The sequence below is a fragment of the Sus scrofa genome, chromosome 14 (assembly GCF_000003025.6).
Source record: "Sus scrofa isolate TJ Tabasco breed Duroc chromosome 14, Sscrofa11.1, whole genome shotgun sequence".
Taxonomy (NCBI): Eukaryota; Metazoa; Chordata; class Mammalia; order Artiodactyla; family Suidae; genus Sus; species Sus scrofa.
Genome location: NC_010456.5, coordinates 1,373,726 through 1,380,312, shown reverse-complemented (window position 1 = coordinate 1,380,312; position 6,587 = coordinate 1,373,726). Strand labels below are relative to the sequence as shown.

The following is a 6,587-nucleotide window of genomic DNA, read 5'->3' as shown; positions in this document are numbered from 1 at the left end:
ACTCAGGTATCTAGGTTTCTCCCAAAGCTTTCCTGCCTCTGGCTTTTTCTTTGCTATTTCTAGAGGCAGGCCCGATTGCTGCTGTCAATAGTTTTGACAAATCACGATGGAGCTAAAAGAAGTAGGTGGAAGAGGAACCCTCCGGCCCTTGGTGACAATCACGCTCCTCCTGTTCCCTGAGTCCCCGCCACACGCCTGGCTCTCACACATCCTCCTTTAAAGGCAGACGTCAAGAAGGGGTCATGCTAGGATCTGTGGCCAGTCAGCCCTCGCTCCTTTAGATAAGATGGTTGAATGAGTCACGTAGTGATGCAGAACAACAGTAATTCTTTATTACCTCTCTGGGTTCCTATGAGTCAGGGATTCGAACAGGAAGCAGCAGGTGGCTTGTCTCTGCCCAGTGGTGTCTGGGACCTCTGCTGGGGACTCAACGTCTGGGAGGGACCCCCTGAGGACCAGTCCTTCCTATGTCTGGTGGTCCAGCAGGGCTTCCAGCAGGAACTCCCAACCTCTGCAGGTACCCCCAGCTTGCTTCCAACATGGTGGTGGGGCTTCAAGAGCAAGGGTCGCAGGAGCAAGACAACCAAGAGGAGATCAGGACAGAAGCGACTCCTATCACCATCTCCACCATGTTCTCTTGGTGGAAACATTTGCCAAGGCCTGCTGGGTCTAGAGACAGGGAGCACAGAGGGTCTTCTTCAGTGGAAGAGACCCGGGTCCATGGTAAGCAGGGCATGAATGACGGGATATAGAAAGGTGTGAATGTCTCTAGAAAATCCCATCTACCACAGTGATGAGAAAGCAGGTGCTACGGGGGAGTCCATCCTGTGCAGTCGGCACTACGCAGCCCCGAAGCCCATCAGCCCACCAAGCCTGCCTTCGTTTCCTTCCTTGTCTGGTTAGGAAACCCAGCTCTGATTCGAGAAAACAATTCTTCCTATGGTTTTACCCAGTTGAGAGGGTTTCACCTGAGCGCTCTCTTAGAATTGCTTGTGTGCTTTCTCCAGGATTCTTATCTAGAAGTTTTAGAAAGGAGCAACGACCAGGCCTTCAAGGTGGTCCCATGACTCCTTCCTGACCAGACTCCTGGCTGATGAGAGCAGCTGGTACATCGGGATTCCTGCGAGCCTGCAGCAGGAGCTATGAGGAGTGACAACTGGCCGATTGCTTTACCAAGCTCAAGGTCGGTTCAGAGGAGATGGCTCATCCAGGGCTTGTCACCCACTGAGAGAGGCCAGTGTTGACCCACCCAGGGAGCCACCTCTGAAGCAGAGCAGGAGCTGTCACTGGGCTGAGCTGTTTTGTCGGCCACCCACCCAGGAGGCAAAGATTGTTGCAACCATCCTTGCAGGACATGGATCAGGAGGGTGGGCTTGCCTGAGCCAAGGCCCCCACCCACCTCCTGTAATGTTCCATGCATGCAGGCCACCCCCAGCTGATCTGGAAAAGCCCAGGCTCAGGGGATGAGACTTAGCTGTTTCTGGCCACAATTCCACTCAGACAGCTATCCCGTGTCCCCCAGCTCCAACACAGGAGTCATTCTGTGCTGCTTGTCAGTTTTCAGGATCAGGGACACAGGCAGACAGGTCACACCCAAGTACAGTCTTCATGAAAGCCACCAAGGTTGGAGGCCTGGATCTTTCACAGTGCAGAGTGAACTTGGCGTTCAGTCCATCTATCCCAGAGGCATGGCTCCGGGTGTATAAGCACTCAAATTGTGACTCCCCATCCTACAGAAGCAGAGCTGCAAGACTCAGAGCTAAGGGGCCAGTGGCCAGAGAGGATTTATCACTCTTTCTGGCAGATGCAAATTTGCCTTGATGAAGCCAACACAGGACTGCTGTCTGGAGGGACCACGTGCTGCCAGGCCTTCATCGGCTCCACAGGAAACCCAAGGACACACTGTGTTGCAGGGGGACAGCTTTGAACTCCAGCTGCCACAGCTGGGGGAACATCTGATAGCAGGAAACTATCAACAGCCAAAGAAGGGAGGTCATCTGGCTGAAACTATTCATGCACGCCACCCAGAAGGCAGTAGCAAAAAAAACACTTCTCTCTAATCATCTCTTCTCCTGAATTGTCAGCTTCAGAGGCTGCAGACCAGGAGCAGAAATAAAGAGGACAGGGACGCAGGAGTCGAAGATGAGGCTAAAACCCTCCATCCTTTGTTTTTTATTTATTATTGAGATATAGTTGATGCATAATAGTATGTAAGTGGAGTTCCCATCGTGGCTCAGTGGTTAACTAACCCGACCAGGATCCATGAGGATGCAGGTCCAATCCCTGGCCTTGCTCAGTGGGTTAAAGATCCGGTGTTGCATGAGTTGTGGTGTAGGTCTCAGACGCGGCTCAGATCCTGCATTGCTGTGGCTGTGGTATAGGCCAGCAGCTGTAGTTTCGACTCAACCCCTAGCCTGGGAGCTTCTATATGCCACAGGTGTGGCCCTAAAAAGCAAAAAAAAAAAAAAAATTACTATGTACATTTCAGGTGTGCAATAGGGTGATTCACAAATTTTTTTTTTTTTTTTTTTTGTCTTTTGTTGTTGTTGTTGTTGTTGTTGCTATTTCTTGGGCCGCTCCCGCGGCATATGGCGGTTCCCAGGCTAGGGGTTGAATCGGAGCTGTAGCCACCGGCCTACGCCAGAGCCACAGCAACGCGGGATCCGAGCCGCGTCTGCAACCTACACCACAGCGCATGGCAACACCGGATCGTTAACCCACTGAGCAAGGGCAGGGACCGAACCCGAAACCTCATGGTTCCTAGTCAGATTTGTTAACCACTGCGCCACGACGGGAACTCCTGATTCACAATTTTTAAAGCTCATACTCCATTTAGAGTTATTATAAAATATTGACTATTTTCCCTGAGTTGTGCAATATATCCTGTAGGTTACTTATTTTGTACATAGTAATTTGTGCCTCTTAATTCCCCATCCCTCTCTTACCCTTTTCCCTTGAAACCCTCTGTCCTTTAAAGGGAACAGCGACCCAGACCCAGAAAAAACTCCCTGTTTTTCCTCTGTCAGGAAGTGACTGAGCAGCGCAGGTTTCAGAGAAAAGTCATCCAAGGGCACAAGACCAAACCCAGGCTCCACCTCCCCCAGGGTCACTGAGCTCCCAGAGGTAGGGCGCTAAGATGCTTGAGGGATCCCGGCAGCCCACACTAGTGGCAGTAAACAGTGTCCGGATCTGTGCAGTGGGACTGCTTCCTCCTGTCTTGGCAAACTGCATTCTTGGCAGAATTTCACCCTCTTGCATGCAGGTCACTGTTTGGGGAAGGGTTGCTAAGGTAACCTGGCTTCCACCCTCTGCACAAGAGGTTCCAGAGAGGAGGAAGGGGCATGGAACATGTGACAAGGGTTCTAAAGCAGGAGTAAAGAAAGGAGCTTTGAGGAGAATCTAATAAAATCCAGTGGGGGTAGTCAAGCCCCCAGATGCCAAATGCCCCACAGCCCTGATCTCAGAATCCAAAGCTCATCAACAACATATAGGTTGCTATCAGCACCGTGTTTTCTCTCGGTGTAAATATTTATATCCTTAGCAAATTAAGCTCTAGACTTAACCCAATGAAGGGCATTTTAAGAGGCAATTTTTGGCCATGATGGCTTGACCTCAAGAGGCTGTGTCTCCCCACTCAGATTTTTCCCATCCTACGTGATCTGATTTGACAGCAAGCGTGATCGGGTTAGAACCACCACCACTTTGGTTTGTTGTTGTTGTTGTTGTTTAGTTTCTTGACTATTTTTTTAACTCAATGAATTTTATTACATCTATAGCTGTACAACAATCATCACAACACAATCTTATAGCACTTCCATCCCAAACCCCCCGGCCCATCCCCCCACCTTCAACCTATCATCTTTGTAAAAACCATAAGTTTTTCAAAGTCTGTGAGTCACTACCGGTTCTGCAAAGAAGTTCATTGTATCCTTTTTTAAATTCCATATGCAAGTGATAGCATATGGTGTTGGAAAACACCGCCACTTTGAAGCCAAAGGGTCTGCAGTGTGATGGCGACATATTAGCTCCCCGGGCTGAGGTCCGACCTGACAGGTTGAGGTGCCATCCTCCACACAACTGTCCTCACTGCAGGAGACACAGCCAAAGACTCGGGCAGCTCCGCGGCCCCTGCAGTTCTAACCAGCCTGCCTCAAATTCAAGAGATCCCGGGATCCCATCAGTTTTGATAATTTATGGATCAACTTGCAGAATTCGGGACAGCACTATACTCAGGATGACAGTTTTATTCTAAAACTGTCAAGACCAGCCAAAGGAAGGGATGCATGGGGCCAGTTGCAGGGGCTCCCAGGCAGGAAGCTTCTAAGTTTTCAGGAACCATCCCTCCCGGCACATGGAGGTAGGACCAAGCTTCAGGTAAGAGGTTTTTACTGGAGCCTCAGCAGGTAGGCACGACAGATTGGATGGCCCCGTGGTTGAACCAGAGGGTGGGCAGCTAGCATGGGGCTCAAAGCCCCAGTGCTCTAACGCTATGGCTGGGCTTTCAGACAAGATCGCCCCATCCCGAGTCACCACATTAGTATAATCTCAGGTGAGGTCCAAAGCCCACCTCAAATAAGAAAGACACCCCTAGAGTCCCAACCTGTTCTCAACAGGTTCGAACCTGACTAGTATCCATGAGGAGGCGGGTTAGCTCCTTGACCTTGCTCAGTGGGTTGAGGATCCGGCATTGCCGTAAGCTGCAGTGTGGGCTGATGTGGCTCAGATCCAGTGTTGCCCTGGCTGTGGTATAAACCACAACTGCAGCTCTGATTAGACCCCTAGCCTGGGAATTTCCATATGTTGCATGTAGGGCCCTACAAGAGAAAAGAAAGGAGAGGAGAAGGGAAGGGAGGGGAGGGGAAATGGGTGTTTCCCAGGAACCTGGGACAACTGCCAGTCACATCTACCACTCAGGTCTCAAACTCAGTGACTGCAAAGTCAAACTCTTTCTCTTACCTTCCTCTCTCCCATGACCGCAGAGAAAGAGCCTGATCTGGTGTTCCCCCATCTCTCCTTTGAGGCTGTTCCAGCAATCCTGACACCTTCGTCTGTAATGTCACCCATGTCTCCCATGTCCCCTAGACACCAGCTTAGTCCCCTCCAGATCCCCTAATCAGCCATGACCTTGACCACTCACAGAGCTGTCCCTTGTCCTCCCCACCACCCTCCTTCCTGAAAAGACTTGTCTCTGGTCCTCTGTGTCCCACACACTCTCCCAGCCTTTCTCCACTGCTTTTCTCTGCTGGGTGAATTTCCAGGTCTCTCTCACCTGCCACGGAAATAAGGATATTCCTCAGTAGGTCAACAGCCTTCATGCAAAACCTCTGCTTGGACTTCTGTCTCGAGCACCGTCTGGAAGAACAGAAACACAACTTCTCAGGCCTTGGCTGCTCCAGTTCCCAGGGAGGTACCTTCCACATCAGCAATGCCTGTGAGTGATTCTCAATAAAACTGCCGCTGGTTTTATATTGCATATAATACAATCTCATATTTTTATTCTGACAAAATTCCTAGTCTTTTTGGAACCCTGCTAAGATTTCCATCTAAAAGTAAGTGCAAAGTAGTCGAATGGCCACCTCCACAAGATAAAGTAAAATAGAAGCTTGGTTTTTGCCTCTAAAATTTGACCTAAGGTTTGAGTTACATGTCATTTTCAAATCTTCATTTGTGAAGGTATTGATTAATTCCTCCTCAATCAGCTAGGGTCCTGCCATATGCTACGGGTAAATATCTCCATCTGACGAAGGAGCAGAACTCCAGAACGTTAATGAAACAACTAAGGACCTGACTAAACAAAACTGAGAACCTAATTGTCAGCTCCCTCAGCACTTTCTACTAATAGCACCAAGCAGCCGGCCACGTGACCCCCGTGTCTCATTACCCAGGCCGGGCACAGCAAAAAGGATGCTGCCTGAGTTCTCTCAGTATTCATTGAGCTGGATGTTTAAGCCACTTTTATTTATTTTTTGTTTTTTGTTTCTTTTTTTGGCCACCCTGTAGCATATGGAATTTTCAGGCCAGGGATCAGAGCTGAGCCACAGTTGCAACCCATACCATAGCTGTGCCAGTGCTGGATCCTTTGACCCACTGTGCCAGGCCTGGGGTGGAACCTGCATCCCAGTGCTCCAGAGGCACTGCTAATCCTGTTGCACCACAGCAGGAACTACCCACTTTATTTTTTGATACTTAATATGTCCTCTCAAAACGTCTTTTTAGCTTAGTTTGAACTGCGAATCTGAAACCAATCCCTGTGGGGTCCTCTTGGGTACAAATCCTTTCCCAGTCCACTATCTCCTATTTGTAGGAAACAGGCTTCATTCAGTCTCCTTGACCTTCTCCAGGTTCCAAAGAGCAGATTCACGTAGTTGCTAGCCAGAGATGGGAGGAAATGCAGAAAGAGGAGAGAAGCAGTCAAGAAACAATAGTGCAGCCTTGGGGCAGGGTCCTGGTTCCTCTTGAAGGAATATACATAACAATACCTTTGAGTTCTTCTGCTGGAACTAAGCCCCACCCCACCCCCAGGTGGACAATGGCAGCCTCAAGTAGAACACAAGATTCCTAGAAAGCTGCTGTTACCTCACCACCCA

At 49.6% G+C, this 6,587-nt stretch overlaps 1 long non-coding RNA gene across 1 annotated transcript; it reads right to left on the bottom strand.

Annotated features, from left to right (window-relative positions):
* LOC110256747 lies at nucleotides 311-5,793 on the bottom strand. The gene is made up of 2 exons (XR_002338666.1): nucleotides 5,270-5,793; nucleotides 311-669 (listed from the first exon to the last, which is right to left on the bottom strand). It is a non-coding gene; the product is annotated as an uncharacterized LOC110256747 (long non-coding RNA).